The following is a 16,517-nucleotide window of genomic DNA, read 5'->3' as shown; positions in this document are numbered from 1 at the left end:
TTCTTGAATCATCAGGGCCAGGGTGTCAAATGAGCTATCGAGTGATCTCAAGAGTGTCTTGACGATTTCATGCTTGGTGATCTCAGTGGCGCCGATTGCATGAAGCTCATTTGTGATGTTAGTGAGGCAATCAAACATCAGCAGAACATTCTCATTGTCATTTCTCTTGAAGCAGTTGAAGAGATTGCGAAGAACACTGATCCTTGAGTATCTCTGGGTTGAGATGCCTTCGTTGACCTTGGAGAGCCAGTCCCAGACTAGCTTCGCAGTTTCCAGAGCAACCACACGACCATACTGTCCTTTGGTCAGATGACCACAGATGATGTTCTTGGCAGTAGAATCCAGTTGAATGAACTTCTTGACATCAGCAGGGGTGATACCTTCACCGGCCTTGGGAACGCCGTTCTTGACGACATACCAGAGGTCGACATCAATGGCTTCAAGATGCATGCACATCTTATTCTTCCAGTAGGGGTAATTAGTGCCATCGAAGACAGGGCACGCAGCGGGGACTTTGATTATCCCTGCAGTCGACATAGCTAAAACTCCAGGTGGTTAAACCGAATTACATAGAACAAGGGAGCACCTTGCTCTGATACCAATTGAAAGTGCTAGTTATCGACTAGAGGGGGGTGAATAGGTGATTTTTATGAAAGTCTTCAAAACACGGGGGCTTTGAAGACAGACAGTAGAAATGAACCTATTGATATGCAGCGGAAGGTAGACTACACTAGACAAGCCATAGTCAAGTAAGCAATGAAGTGAAAGCACAAAGACTATCAACAGCTAGGTAGTATGGATCAGGATGGAAGATAGTATGAATCCAAACAACAACAATCTTCACACAATGAAGTCAATCAGATCATGCAAGCAGGCAATGACTTCACGAAGACAAACTGTAAGTAAATAGAGGTAAAGGATAGAACCAGTTGCTTGGTGAGGACAAGGATTTGTTGGACCAGTTCCAGTTGATGTGACAACTATACGTCTGGTTAGGGAGGATGAGATTCAATTCAAAAGACCGCGTCTTCACCTTATTCCCCTTGAGATAAGGACACACAGTCCTCGCCCAATCACTCTGGTAAGTCTTCAAGGGAGACTTCCAAACCTTCATAGACTTCGTTCACCGGCAATCCATAATGACTCTTGGATGCTCAGAACGCGACGCCTAACTGGCTGGAGGATTCACAGTCCTCAAGTGTAACACGTCTTCAGGTCACGCAGACAGAAAGACTTCAGTGATGCCTAACACTCTTTGGCTCTAGGTGTTTAGGGCTTTGTCCTTGCAAGGATTTCTCTCTCAAATGCTTCGGAGGTGGGTTGCTCTCAAACGACAAAAGTCGTGCACTAACTCTGAGAAGCCAGCAATTTATGGTGTGGGGGTGGGCTATTTATAGCCAGGAGACAACCCGACCTCATTTGTCTGAAATGACCCTGGGTCACTAAGGAACTGACACGTGTCCAACGGTCAGATTTCAAACATACGCGACAGCTTGACTTGGGCTACAAGTAAAGCTGACTCATCTAACTCTGGATAAGATTTTCTCTCATTGTCTTCACTCGAAGACATAGGATTTGGTTGAGCATCAGTTCAGTCACTCTGACTTTGTTCACTTGGACCCCACTTAACAGTGTGGTGGTTCCTATGACTCAACAAAGAAGAAAAGGAAACTATGAAACAACTATGTCTTCACACTCCATAGTCTTCACGTGAATGTCTTCTCGAGTCATAATCTTCGTTGTGAATATCTTCATAGACCACCATTGTCTTCAATGTCTTCACACATTTTTAGGAGTCATCTCTGGTAGGTAAACCGAATCAATGAGGAACTACTACCTATGTTATCCTGCAATTCTCACAAACACATTAGTCCCCCAACCAAGTTTGTCGTCAATAATCCAAAACCAACTAGCGGTGGCACTAGATGCACTTACAACTTCCTCTACCTTCGGTATTAGTGTTGGACCTAAATAAATGTTATTTGGTGTTTGCGTTGAGCATGAATATGATTGGATCATGTTTATTGCTATACAGTTATTCATTTAAGTAAGAGAATAATTGTTGTTCTGTTTACATGAATAAAACCTTCTATGGTCATGCACCCAATGTAAATAGTTTATTGAATCTCGATCGTACTGATACACATATTCATAACATTGATGCCAAAAGATGCAAAGTTGGTAATGATAGTGCAATATATTTGTGGAACTGCTGTTTAGGTCATATTGTTGTAAAGCGCATGAAGAAACTCCATGCAGATGGGCTTTGGGAATCACTTGATTATGAATCATTTGATACTTGCGAACCATGCCTCATGGGCAAGATGACTAAAACTCCATTCTCCGAAACAATGGAGCGAGCTAATGACTTATTGGAAATAATACATACTGATGTATGTGGTCCAATGAGTGTTGAGGCTCGCGCCCGGTATCGTTATTTTCTGACCTTCACAGATGATTTGAGCAGATATGGATATATCTACTTGATGAAACACAAGTATGAAACATTTGAAAAGTTCAAATAATTTTAGAGTGAAGTGGATAATCATCGTAACAAGAAAATAAAGTTTCTATGATCTGATTGCGGAGGCGAATATTTGAGTTACGAGTTTGGCCTACATATAAACAAATGTGGAATAGTTTCACAACTCACGCCACATGGAACACCACAGTGTAATGGTGTGTCCGAACATCGTAAGTGTACTTTATTGGATATGGTGCGATCTATGATGTCTCTTACCGATTGACCACTATCATTTTCGGGTTATGCATTAGAGACAGTTGCATTCATGTTAAATAGGGCACCATCTAAATCTGTTGAGATGACACCGTATGAACTATGGTTTGGCAAGAAACCCAAGCTGTCCTTTCTTGAAGTTTGGGGTTGCGATGCTTATGTGAAAAAGCTTCAGCCTAATAAGCTCAAACCCAAATCAGAGAAGTGTGTATTCATAGGATACCCAAAAGAATCTGTTGGGTACACCTTCTATCACAGATACGAAGGCAAGATCTTTGTTGCTAAGAATGGATCATTCTAGAAAAGGAGTTTCTCTCGAAAGAAGTGAGTGGGAGGAAAGTATACTTGATGAGGTAATTGTACCTTCTCTCGAATTGGAAATTATCTCATCATAGAAATCAATTCCAGTGATTCCTACACCAACTAGAGAGGAAGCTAATGATAATGATCATGAAACTTCAGATCAAGTTACTACCGAACCTCGTGGGTCAACCAGAGCACGTTCCGCACCAGAGTGGTATGGTAATCCTGTTCTGGAAGTCATGTTACTAGACCATGACGAACCTACAAACTATGAGGAAGCGATGATGAGCCCAGATTCCGCAAAATGGCTTGAGGCCATGAAATCTGAGATAGGATCCATGTATGAGAACAAAGTATGGACTTCGGTGGACTTGCCCGATGATCGGCAAGCCATTGATAATAAATGGATCTTCAAGAGGAAGACAGACGCTGTTGGTAGTGTTACTATCTACAAAGCTCGACTTGTCACAAAAGGTTTTGGACAAGTTCAAGGTGTTGACTACGATAAGATTTTCTCACTCGTAGCGATGCTTAAAGTCTATCCGAATCATGTTAGCAATTGCCACATTTTATGAAATCTGACAAATGGATGTCAAAACTGCATTCCTTAATGGATTTCTTGTATATGATGCAACCAGAAGGTTTTGTCGATCCTAAAGGTGCTAACAAAGTATGCAAACTCCAGCGATCCATATATCGACTGGTGCAAACATCTCAGAGTTGGAATATATGCTTTGATAAGGTGATCAAAGCATATGGTTTTATACAGACTTATGGTGAAGCCTGTATTTACAAGAAAGTGAGTGGGAGCTCTGTAGCATTTCTGATATTATATGTGGATGACATATTATTGATTAGAAATGATATAGAATTTGGATAGCATAAAAGGATACTTGAATAAGAATTTTTCAATGAAAGACATCGGTGAAGCTACTTATATATTGGGCATCAAGATCTATAGGGATAGATCGAGATGCTTAATAAGACTTTCACAAAGCACATACCTTGACAAGAGTTCAAAATGGATCATTCAAAGAAAGGGTTCTTGCCTATTTTGCAAGGTGTGAATTCAAGTAAAACTCAAAGCCTGACCACGGCAGAAGATAGAGAGAGAGAGAATGAAAGTCATTCCCTATGCCTCAGCTATAGGTTCTATAGAGTACGCCATTCTGTGAACCAGACCTATTATATACCTTAGCATGAGTTTGCCAAGGGAGTACAATAGTGATCTAGGAGTAGATCACTGGACAACGGTCAAAATTATCCTTAGAGGACTAAGGAAATATTTCTCGGTTATGGAGGTGATAAAAGAGTTTGTCGTAAAGAGTTACGTCGATGCAAGGTTTGACACCAATCTGGATGACTCTGAGTCTAGATCTGGATACATATTAAAAGTAGGAGCATTTAGCTAGAGTAGCTCCGTGCAGAGCATTGTATACATAGAAATTTGCAAAATACATATGGATCTGAATGTGGCAGACCTGTTGACTAAACCTCTCTCACAAGCAAAACATGATCACAACTTAGTACTCTTTGGGTGTTAATCACATGGTGATGTGAACTAGATTACTGACTCCAGTAAACCCTTTGGGTGTTGGTCACATGGCGATGTGAACTATGGGTGTTAATCAAATGGTGATGTGAACTATTGGTGTTAAATCACATGGCGATGTGAACTAGATTATTGACTCTAGTGCAAGTGGGAGACTGAAGGAAATATGCCCTAGAGGCAATAATAAAGTTGTTATTTTATATTTCCTTATATCATGATAAATGTTTATTATTCATGCTAGAATTGTATTAACCGGAAACTTGATACATGTCCGAATATATAGACAAAACACTATGTCCCTAGTAAGCCTCTACTAGACTAGCTCGTTAATCAAAGATGGTTAAGTTTCCTAACCATAGACATGTGTTGTCATTTGATGAACGCGATCACATCATTAGGAGAATGAGGTGATGGACAAGACCCATCCGTTAGCTTAGCATAATGATCGTCCAGTTTTATTGCCATAGCTTTCTTCATGTCATATACATATTCCTTTGACTATGAGATTGCGCAACTCCCGGATACCAGAGGAATACCTTGTGTGCTATCAAACGTCACAACATAACTGGGTGATTATAAAGATGCTCTACAGGTATCTCTGAAGGTGTTTGTTGGGTTGGCATAGATCGAGATTAGGATTTGTCACTCCGAGTATCGAAGAGGTAACTCTGTGCCCTCTCGGTAATGCACATCATGATAAGCCTTGCAAGCAATGTGACTAATGAGTTAGTTGCGGGATGATGCATTACGGAGTGAGTAAAGAGACTTGCCGGTAACGAGATTGAACTAGTTATGAAGATACCGACGATCGAATCTCGGGCAAGTAACATACCGATGAGAAAGGGAATAACGTATGTTGTCATTGCGGTTTGACCGATAAAGATATTCGTAGAATATGTAGGAACCAATATGAGCATCCAGGTTCCGCTATTGGTTATTGATCAGAGATGTGTCTTGATCATGTCTACATAGTTCTCGAACCCGTAGGGTCTGCACGCTTAACGTTTCGATGACGATTTTGTATTATATGAGTTATGTGATTTTGGTGAGTTTTTCGGAGTCCCGGATGAGATTACGGACATGACGAGGAGTCTCGAAATGATCGAGAGGTAAATATTCATATATAGGATGATAGTATTCGGACACCGGAAGTGTTCTGGGGTACCGAGTACGTATCGGGTCACCGGAAGGGGTTCCGGGCACCACCCCCCCCCCCCCCCCCCCGGCAAAGATATGGGCCTTATTGGGCCAAGGGCGAGACAGACCAGCCCCTAAGGGGATGGTGCACCCCCATATGGGCCGGCCTAAGTGGAGAAAGGAAAATGGTAGGAGGAAAGGAAATGGAGGGAATAGGATCCCCCTTCCTTTCCCCTCTCCCCTCTTTCCTTCCCTCCCCCGGAGATAAGTGATGTCTACTACACAACCTTCTTCTTGTAGACGTTGTTGGGCCTCCAAGTGCAGAGGTTTGTAGGATAGTAGCAAATTTCCCTCAAGTGGATGACCTAAGGTTTATCAATCCGTGGGAGGCGTAGGATGAAGATGGTCTCTCTCAAACAACCCTGCAACCAAATAACCAAGAGTCTCTTGTGTCCCCAACACACCCAATACAATGGTAAATTGTATAGGTGCACTAGTTCGGCGAAGAGATGGTGATACAAGTGCAATATGGATGATAGATATAGGTTTTTGTAATCTGAAAATATAAAAACAGCAAGGTAACTAATGATAAAAGTGAGCGAAAACAGCATTGCAATGCTAGGAAACAAGGCCTATGGTTCATACTTTCACTAGTGCAAGTTCTCTCAACAATAATAACATAATTGGATCATATAACTATCACTCAACATGCAACAAAGAGTCGCTCCAAAGTCACTGTCAGTGTCAAAACCGGCGGATCTCGGGTAGGGGGTCCCGAACTGTGCGTCTAAGGCGGATGGTAACAGGAGGCAGGGGACATCATGTTTACCCAGGTTCGGGCCCTCTTGATGGAGGTAATACCCTACGTCCTGCTTGATTGTTCTTGATGATATGAATATTACAAGAGTTGATCTACCACGAGATCATAGAGGCTAAACCCTAGAAGCTAGCCTATGGTATGATTGTATGTTGTCCTACGGACTAAACCCTCCGGTTTATATAGACACCGGAGGGGGCTAGGGTTACACAGAGTTGGTTACAAGGGAGGAGATCTTCATATCTGTATTGCCTAGTTTGCCTTCCACGCCAAGGAGAGTCCCATCCAGACATGGGACGAAGTCTTCAATCTTGTATCTTCATAGTCCAACGGTCCGGCCAAAGGATATAGTCCGGCTGTCCGGAGACCCCCTAATCCAGGACTCCCTCAGTAGCCCCTGAACCAGGCTTCAATGACGATGAGTCCGGCACGCAGTATTGTCTTTGGCATTGCAAGGCGGGTTCCTCCTCCGAATACTCCATAGAAGATTATGAACACCAGAATAGTGTCCGGCTCTGCAAAACAAGTTCCACATAGTACCACAGAGAGAATAATATTTGCACAAATCTAATCTGCTGACGCGTTCTGATAGCACGACGTTATGTCATGGCTCGGTCATTATTCGAACCATTTTTCTCAACCAGCATCGTACATAACATGGGGCGGTTTTCTCGACATGTCTTGTCAAAGCAGAGATCGTGTCCCCCTTATTACGGGATTCCCATCAATACGGACGTGGGTAACCCAACCGCGCCATCAATTACGGCACCTGAGGAATAAGCGGTTTTACCAGGCAAGTGGGGAGACACATTGCCTCTTCCGCCCTTATAAAGGGACAAGGATTTACTCCTTTCACCCACGCCTTCTTCCTCCCTGCTTACCCATTCCCGCACACTCGAGCTCTAGCGCCCAAGCTCGCGTTCTTCTTCTCAAACCACTCCAAGCATGTCCGGAGCAGGAGGCAAGTGGATGATCTCCTCCGTCACAGAGGAGAACATCAAAAAGTTACGGGAAGCCGGATATCTGGCCGCGGATATCGCTCACCGGCTACCAGATGTGGGGCAGATCATCCCAACGCCCGAACCCCATGAGAGGGTAGTTTTTCTTACGCATTTTGTTTCCGGACTGGAATTTCCCCTCCACCCGTTTGTCCACAGGCTCATGTTCTACTACGGGCTGGATTTTCATGATCTGGCCCCCAATTTCATCCTCAACATCTCGGCATTTATCGTCATGTGTGAGGCCTTCCTCCGCATCAGGCCCCACTTCGGCCTATGGCTGAAAACCTTCAATGTTAAACCGAAGGTGGTGGGTGGCGAGAAAGCAGAGTGCGGAGGTGCCATGGTGGGCAAGATGCCTAACGTCACCTGGCTCGAGGGCACCTATGTGGATACCATAAAGGGGTGGCAATCGGGGTGGTTCTACATCACCGAGCCGCGCGACTCCAACTGGGTGGCGGCCCCCAAATTTCGATCTGGAATCCCCACGCGGTTCACCTCCTAGAAAGAGAAGGGCATGTCCTGGGGTTCTTCGGTAGAGTTGACCGGACTCCAGACCTGCATCAGGAACAAGACGAGCAAGAAAATCAAGCTCGTCAACGTGGTCCAGGCCATGCTCTTCCGCCGGATCCTCCCGTGTCAACGACGGGCATTTGATTTGTGGGAGTTCGACTCGGCCAAGCACCAGAGGCTGCAAGAGCTCCATGACACGACGCACGAGGATGTCTAGAGGGTGCTGCTCAAGGGCGCCAAGATTCCTCCTTCCCTCACCGAGGACCGCGGGCTCAGCGCAAAGCACCGCGCCAATCCGGTAAGTTTTTATATCTCTCAGGGTATTTATTTGCCCCGGTTTAGTCATATGCAGGATCTAAGCTTCTATTCCATTAACAGGACTGGATAAAGACAACAGAGCAGCTTGATTGCCCAACCCCCCTGCCCGAAGATCCTGCAGGCACTCTCCTAACGGAGATGCTGACTCCGGCACCTTACGAGGTGCCGGTGAAGAAGACCAAGAAGAAGGCCGCGGGGACCCGAAAGGGTCTCCGGCGCAAGGTTGTATCGGACTCATCGTCTGATGACTCCGACACGCACTCCTCCCATGAAGAAGAGGAGGAAGAAGAGGAAAGTTCTCCCCCCCCCAGCCGGGGCGGGGGGGACAAGAAAAGAAAGGCCGGCCCAACTGGGGAGGCCGAAGGGTCCAAGAAGGGAAGGACCCTCCATCCGGACTGCTCCACGACGGCCGCCTACAACGGCGATAAGTGGCTACCTAGGGTCAAGCCCCTGGCAAAGTCGTAAGTATCCGGACACCATAGTAATTCGTGGTATGTTGTACTGCACTGCTTCTTCTCATGAATTATGCAGTCCGTCCCGAGCTCATCTCAACGCAACTTCGTCGAGCAGTTCGTTGGACTCGTCGGATATGAACAGCGGTTCTCTTCCGACCGCCTCCACTCCTTGCCCTGCGGACAACGTCGAGGCGTTGTCTCAACAGGCCCGGGCCAAGGGAGGCAGTCCTGGGGGCGCCTCGAGGTGACCTTCCGGACCCTAGGCGCAAAGGGAGCCGAACTCCCATGGGCTCTAGGTTCGGCCCCCAGCCGAACACTACACCGGAATCTTCGGTGGCTCCGGACTCCAGCGGGCGACCCCCATTAAGGGGGCAAGCCACCCGTGCCAGTGTCCTCTGTCTATCCAGAGGCACCGGACAACTTGTTGGAAGCGCTTCGCGGCGCTTCCATCGACGAAGAGCACAACACTATCATGAGTGTGGTGATCGAGAAAGTTCAGTCTACCATGAACGGACTGACCGAAGCTTGCGCTAGTCTCCTAACAGGCTTTGAGGTAAGCAATTAAGATATAGGAAAATATGCCCTCATGGATACTAGCCCCTGATGCTCTGTTCGGCGTTCGGTAAGAAAGGCCAGATAGAGGATCAAATGATAACTCAGGAGTCTAATCAGAAAAATATCTATGTGTATGTGCATGCTTCACTGCTGGCCGCTGCCGCACGTACTGCGGAGGTCTCTGCGCTGAAGCAGGACCTTGAGCGGTCCAAGCATGAGCTCGGCCTTACCAAGAAGCAGCTCGAGGAGAGCAAAGGTAAGCAATACCCTTGGCTATATATTTAAAAAGAAATTCGGGTGTAAATTAATAGGATCATCATGGATTTGCCAGGGGCCACGACCGAAGTGGCAACCCTGAGGGAGGCGCTGTCCGAGGCCGAAGACAAAGCGGCCAAGGAGCGCATTGAACGGGAGAAGCAAGAAGCCCGAGTAGGCGAGGTGCAGCAAGAGCTCGAGGCTCTTGCCAAAAAGCACGAGTCCTTGGAGCTTGACTCTAAGACGCGAGCGTCCGAGCTTGCGCAGGCGCTTGAAAGCGTCTAGAGCGCCAAGGGCGAGGCACACAAGGCCCTCCAGGAGATTGATGCGGTGAAGAAGATAGCAGCGGTAAGACATTCATTATGCAAAGCAAGCACATGAAGGAGACTTTCCTTTTTCTTACCCTAGTTCAGAGCTCTCCAGGAGCGTTTGCAGATCTTCCCCGTAGTGTAATGGATGCTGCGGAGTTTTAACGAGCTGAGGAGGGGAGCACGATGGAGAAGTCATTCTAGTCTCAGTATACTGGGACCGAACACCCTGTGCCCTTGAGCGATCTGCTGAAGCAGTTGGTCAAGCTTCACAAGGCGGCCGAACAAGCCATGAGGGGCCTTATAGTCCGGATGTGGCCTGGCGAGCCCCTGTCCGGCAGCTACTTCGGTCTGGTAAGGCGGCTCATCGACGCGTGCCCATGGCTTGAAGTCATAAAGCAGCCCGTCTGCATCGAGGGTGCGCGCAAGGCTTTTGCCAGGGCGAAGGTGCACCGGGCGAAGCTGGACGCCATGAAGCTGGTGAAGGAGGGGCCGCCGGAGGGCAAGGAACATCTCTGCCCCGAGATGTACTATGAGAGTGTCCTGAATGGTTCCCGCCTTGTGGCGGATGAGTGTGCCAAGGATGTAATTTTTGAATGAACATGCTCATGTGATCATGTAATATGAAACGAGTTCATTTGCGCCATGCGACGCTTTTTTTAATTTAAAATATTACCTTTTGTGCGGCCGTTTATAAAATCTGAGAGTTGGCCAGTCGTCGACTTCTGCCCCCATGTAACTAGTACCGGGGTGTTCGGGATAAACCTGAGCACTCTTTACCCCAATTTTGGGTCCTTCAAGGGAGGTGTTCAGTGCAACGAACCAGGAAATCGGACTATAATGCTTTATCACTCTCACTTAGCCATAGAAGTCTACAATTTTAAATTTTGGCGAAGCCCCTGGTATTCGGAGGGCCGAATTTGGGGCGCTATACACGCCTAAGCCAGACAAGGCCGACTCCTCGCCCAAAGCGGAAAAAGTCTTTAAGGACTTGAGACCTCTCAAACAGTGACCAGTCTCTCGCCTTATCATGACAGTCAGTTTTCGGCTTTCTCTACTAAGGTTCTCGTCCGGAAGAACCGGGACACAATCGCAGTAGTTCTCCCACCGCTACCTTAGCCGATATAGCGGAACGTAAGGTACCAAAGCATGGGAGCCGGGCAAACCCAACTATTGACCCAAGACATGATTCGGAGCTGATGCATATAATGCTATGAGTTCGGGGTGCCGCACTGTCGAAAGTGTTCGGACTTCTTGCGCCGTATTATGGGGTAAACAAAAGCCCCTGGCGTACTGACCGTACCCAAATTTACGGGTTTGGATTGTCATAAATGGACATAAAGGGAAAAAGGAATGAATAATGCAATAATAGACTAATGCTATGCATTGTTATTTAAATAATACGTCGAAGCGTACTGGTACAGATAGTGCAATAAGCAGAAAGTAGGATTGTTTGAAATGTCCTATCCAAGGGCTAGCTGCGTAAGGATAGTAGAAAGCGAGTATTATTATTAGAGACCACCTGGGGGTTCCCGTGTACGTCTTAGCTTCTTGCCGCCTTGGTTGTTCCTTCCCGTAATGTGTCCGGCAATCATACTGCCGGAAAGGGCTTCCAGAGAGTCAGGCCCTGAAAGAGAAAAGAAATGATAAAGATATACAGCCCCTAGGACGGTTAAGCCGCATTGCGGGACGTGCCCTGATCGTGCCCCCGCCTATGTCCATGGTATTTTCAGTGCGTAATTATGTACGCGCGGCACGTATTTCGTCGCTTGACTGGGACTGGGACGGCGGCCGAATTGGTAGGCGAGCTCTGAATGTGCCAGGCGATCATGTTGCAGTTTACTCCGCACACGCTTGAAGGTGTTCGGGGGCTGTATCGCCGAATTAGTGGTTTGCCTTGAAAGGCTGCTTTGTGCTTCTGATGCGAGGGCCGCAGTGTGCTCTTCCGTGCGGAGCGAGCATTCTGTGTTTCCATTCACTGTTATGACCCCCCGAGGTCCTAGCATCTTGAGCTTGAGGTATGCGTAATGCGGTACTGCATTGAATTTTGCAAATGCAGTTCGTCCGAGCAGTGCATGATAGCCACTGCAAAACGGGACGATGTCGAAGATTCACTCCTCGCTTCGGAAGTTTTCTGGTGATCCGAAGACTACTTCCAGTGTGATTGAGCCCGTGCAATGGGCCTCTACACCTGGGATGACGCCCTTAAAGGTGGTTTTGGTGGGTTTGATCCTCAAGGGATCGATACCCATTTTGCGCACTGTATCCTGATAGAGCAGGTTCAGGCTGCTGCCGCCGGCCATAAGGACTCGAGTAAGATGAAATCTGTCGATGATGGGGTCTAGGACCAGTGCGGCGGATTCGCCATGACGAATACTAGTGGGGTGATCCCTGCGATCAAAGGTGATTGGGCAAGCAGACCATGGGTTGAACTTTGGGGCGACAGGCTCCATCGCATAGACGTCCCTTAGTGCATGCTTCCGCTCCCTCTTGGGAATGTGGATTGCGTATATCATGTTCACCATCTTCACTTGTGGGGGGAACCCCTTCTTTCCTCCCGTGTTCGGCGCCCGGGGCTCCTCCTCGTCATCACTATGCATCCCATTGTCCTTGTTTTTCGCATTTAACTTGCCGGCCTGCTTGAACACCCAGCATTCTCTGTTTGTGTGATTGGCTGGCTTGTCGGGGCTACCGTGGATTTGACACGAGTGATCCAGTATGCGATCCAAACTGGACGGAGCCGGGGTACTTCTTTTAAATGGCTTTTTCCGCTGACCGGATCTAGAGCCCCTGAATCCGGCATTGACTGTCGTATCCTCGGTGTTATCGCCGTTATTGCGGCGCTTTGGTCTGTTACGATGTTGTCTGCCGTTGGCATCTCTAGTATCCGAGGTTCCCGGATTCCTCGATGTGTTATTGTTGCGAGCCAGCCAGCTATCCTCGCCCACGTAAAAGCGGGTCATGAGTGTCGTGAGGGCTGCCATAGACTTCGGCTTCTCCTGGCTGAGGTGGCGGGCAAGCCACTCGTCACGGATGTTGTGCTTGAATGCCGCGAGGGCCTCTGCGTCCGGACAGTCAACAATTTGGTTTTCTTAGTGAGGAACCGAGTCCAAAATTGTCTGGCCGATTCCCCTGGCTGCTGAGTTATATGGCTCAAGTCATCAGCATCCGGTGGTCGCACATAAGTGCCCTGGACGTTGTCAAGGAATGCGTCTTTCAGATCCTCCCAACTGCCGATGGAGTCTGCTGGCAAGCTATTCAGCCAATGTCGAGTTGGTCCTCTGAGTTTTAGTGGGAGGTACTTGATGGCGTGTAGATCATCATCGCGAGCCATGTGGATGTGAAGGAGGAAGTCCTCAATCCATACCGCGGGATCTGTTGTACCGTCATATGATTCGATATTTACAGGTTTGAAACCCTCCGGGAATTCGTGATCCATAACTTCATCAGTGAAGCATAGGGGGTGTGTGGCGCCTCTGTGCCGGGCTATATCCCGATGCAGTTCATATGAGTCTTGTCTGCTGTATTCGGCCCGGCCGGATTTGCTTTTGGCGTATCCGGCGCGACGATCATTGTCCCGTGTTGGCGCGCGTGCTCGTGACCCGTATATTGACCTTGCGAGTTTTGCCTTACTGTCCAATACGTCTCGCAGGTCCCATGTGTTGCCCCGAGCCTTGGTATTTTGGATTGAGTGGCGGCAGGGTGCAGGCTGAACTTTAGGCTAAAATGCCTCTTTGGCTCGGCCACGTAGTGGCCGGTCAGCCGCATCGTACACTGGTGCATGGGGTTTCAATGCTTCCTCCTCAAGGTGAGGTAGCAACCTGCGTTTTGGGTAACTCTTGGAGGGGCGCTCGAGTTCGTATTCCTCGGCCGCAAGGACTTCGGTCCATCTATCTGCTAGCAAGTCTTGATCAGCTTGAAGCTGTTGTTGCTTTTTCTTCAGGCTATTCGCTATGGCCATAAGCCGACGCTTGAAGCGCTCCTGTTCGACGGGGTCCTCATGCACGATAAATTCTTCGTCGCTGATGCTCGCCTCGTCTTCGGAGAGAGGCATGTAATTGTCCTCCTCCGGTTCTCCATCTGCTGCCTGCTCTAGAGGGCTGGCTTGTTCATCCTCCGGCTCTACATCGTGCTGGAGGGGATTGTGATTGTCTTCAGCACTTTCCGGAGTGTTATTATCTCCTGTGCCGGTATCACTAATTTTGCTGTGGCGGGACTTAGAGCGGCGCCACTGACGTCGGCGCTTGGGTTGCTTCTTGGAGGGGTCATCCTCTGCTGTCTCGTCGCAATTACCTTCTTTAGGGATGTCCACCATATATATGTCGTATGATGATGTAGCGGTCCAGCGCACTGTGGGCGGTGGTTCCTGCTCGTCTCCTGCATCGTCGTCCATACCGTCGATGTCTTCGGAGTCGAAGTTGAGCATGTCGGTTAAATCGTTGACAGTGGCTACTAAGTGGGTGGTGGGTGGGCAGCGAATTTCTTTGTCGTCCGCATCCCATTCTAGCCGGACATAGTTCGGCCAAGGTTCTCCTGACAGGGAGAGGGACCTCAATGAATTTAGCACATCGCTGAAGGGCGAGTGCTGAAAGATATCCACGGAGGTGAACTCCATGATCGGCGCCCAGTCGGATTCGACGGGCATGGATGTAGGCGGCTCGGAGTCCGTGGCCGGAGGTGAATCCAGTGGTTCGGCGACAAAGCTCTCGTAAGAGGTGAATTCAGTATCCGGCTCTATCGCAACTGAGAGTGCGGCCTCCATGGCAGGGTCTATCCCTCCGCTCTCGGATGGCACGATTTGCTTCGGATTGACGGCCGGAGTAGTTGGTGATGCGATCTCCCGAACATTGTCCGACGGCAGAGTTACGTCGTGCTCGTCGTGACTGTGCGGCGCACCTGACACGGGCTCGAATCCGTCGAAGATCAAGTCTCCGCGGATGTCGGTAGTGTAGTTTAAGTTTCCGAATCTGACCTGATGGCCAGGGGCGTAGCTCTTGATCTGCTCCAGATGGCCAAGCGAATTGGCCCGCAGTGCGAAGCCGCCGAATACAAAGATTTGTCCGGGGAGGAAAACCTCACCCTGGACCGCATTGCTACCGATGATCGAAGGAGCCATCAAGCCTTATGGTGACGACACAGTGGAACTCTCAATAAAAGCACCAATGTCGGTGTCAAAACCGGCGGATCTCGGGTAGGGGGTCCTGAACTGTGCGTCTAAGGCGGATGGTAACAGGAGGCAGGGGACACGATGTTTACCTAGGTTCAGGCCCTCTTGATGGAGGTAATACCCTACGTCCTGCTTGATTGTTCTTGATGATATGAGTATTACAAGAGTTGATCTACCACGAGATCGTAGAGGCTAAACCCTAGAAGCTAGCCTATGGTATGATTGTATGTTGTCCTACGGACTAAACCCTCCGATTTATATAGACACCGGAGGGGGCTAGGGTTACACACAGTCGGTTACAAGGGAGGAGATCTTCATATCCGTATTGCCTAGCTTGCCTTCCACGCCAAGGAGAGTCCCATCCGGACACGGGACGAAGTCTTCAATCTTGTATCTTCATAGTCCAACAATCCGGCCAAAGGATATAGTCCGGCTGTCCGGAGACCCCCTAATCCAGGACTCCCTCGGTCACTAATAGTAGAGAGCAAACGAAGAGATTATAGTAGGGTACGAAACCACCTCAAAGTTATCCTTTCTGCTCGATTTAATCAAGAGTTCGTAGTAAAATAACACAAGGCTATTCTTTCTGTTCGATCTATCATAGAGTTCGTACTAGAATAACACCTTAAGACACAAATCAACCAAAACCCTAATGTTACCTAGATACTCCAATGTCACCCCAAGTATCCGTGGGTATGACTATACGATATGCATCACATAATCTCATATTCATCTATTCAACCAACACAAAGAACTTCAAAGAGTGCCCCAAAGTTTCTACCGGAGAGTCAAGACGAAAACGTGTGCCAACCCCTATGCATAAGTTCATGAGGTCACGGAACTCGCAAGTTGATCACCAAAACATACATCAAGTGGATCACATGATATCCCATTGTCGCCACAGATAAGCATGTGCAAGACATACATCAAGTGTTCTCAAATCCTTAAAGACTTAATCCGATAAGATAATTTCAAAGGGAAAACTCAATCCATTACATCAAGATCCAACTATAATAGCAAAGCTCGCGATACATCAAGATCGTGCCAACTCAAGAACACGAGAGAGAGAGAGAGAGAGAGAGAGAGATCAAACACATAGCTACTGGTACATACCTCAGCCCCGAGGGAGAACTAATCCCTCCTCGTCATGGAGAGCGTCGGGATGATGAAGATGGCCACCGGAGAGGGATTCCCCCCTCCAACAGGGTGCCAGAATGGGTCTATATTGGTTTTCGGTGGCTACAGAGGCTTGCGGCGGCGGAACTCCTGATCTAGGTTTCTTTCTGGAAGTTTTAGTATATAAGAGGTTTTGGCGTCGAGAACAAGTCAGGGGGTCTCTGGGCTGTCCACGAGGTAGGGAGGCGCGCCCAGGGGGTTGGGCGCGCCCCCCACCCTTGTGGGC

Source organism: Triticum urartu, chromosome 1A (genome assembly GCF_056163025.1).
Source record: "Triticum urartu cultivar PI428250 chromosome 1A, HENAU_Tu73, whole genome shotgun sequence".
NCBI lineage: Eukaryota > Viridiplantae > Streptophyta > Magnoliopsida > Poales > Poaceae > Triticum > Triticum urartu.
This window is presented reverse-complemented; position numbering follows the sequence as displayed.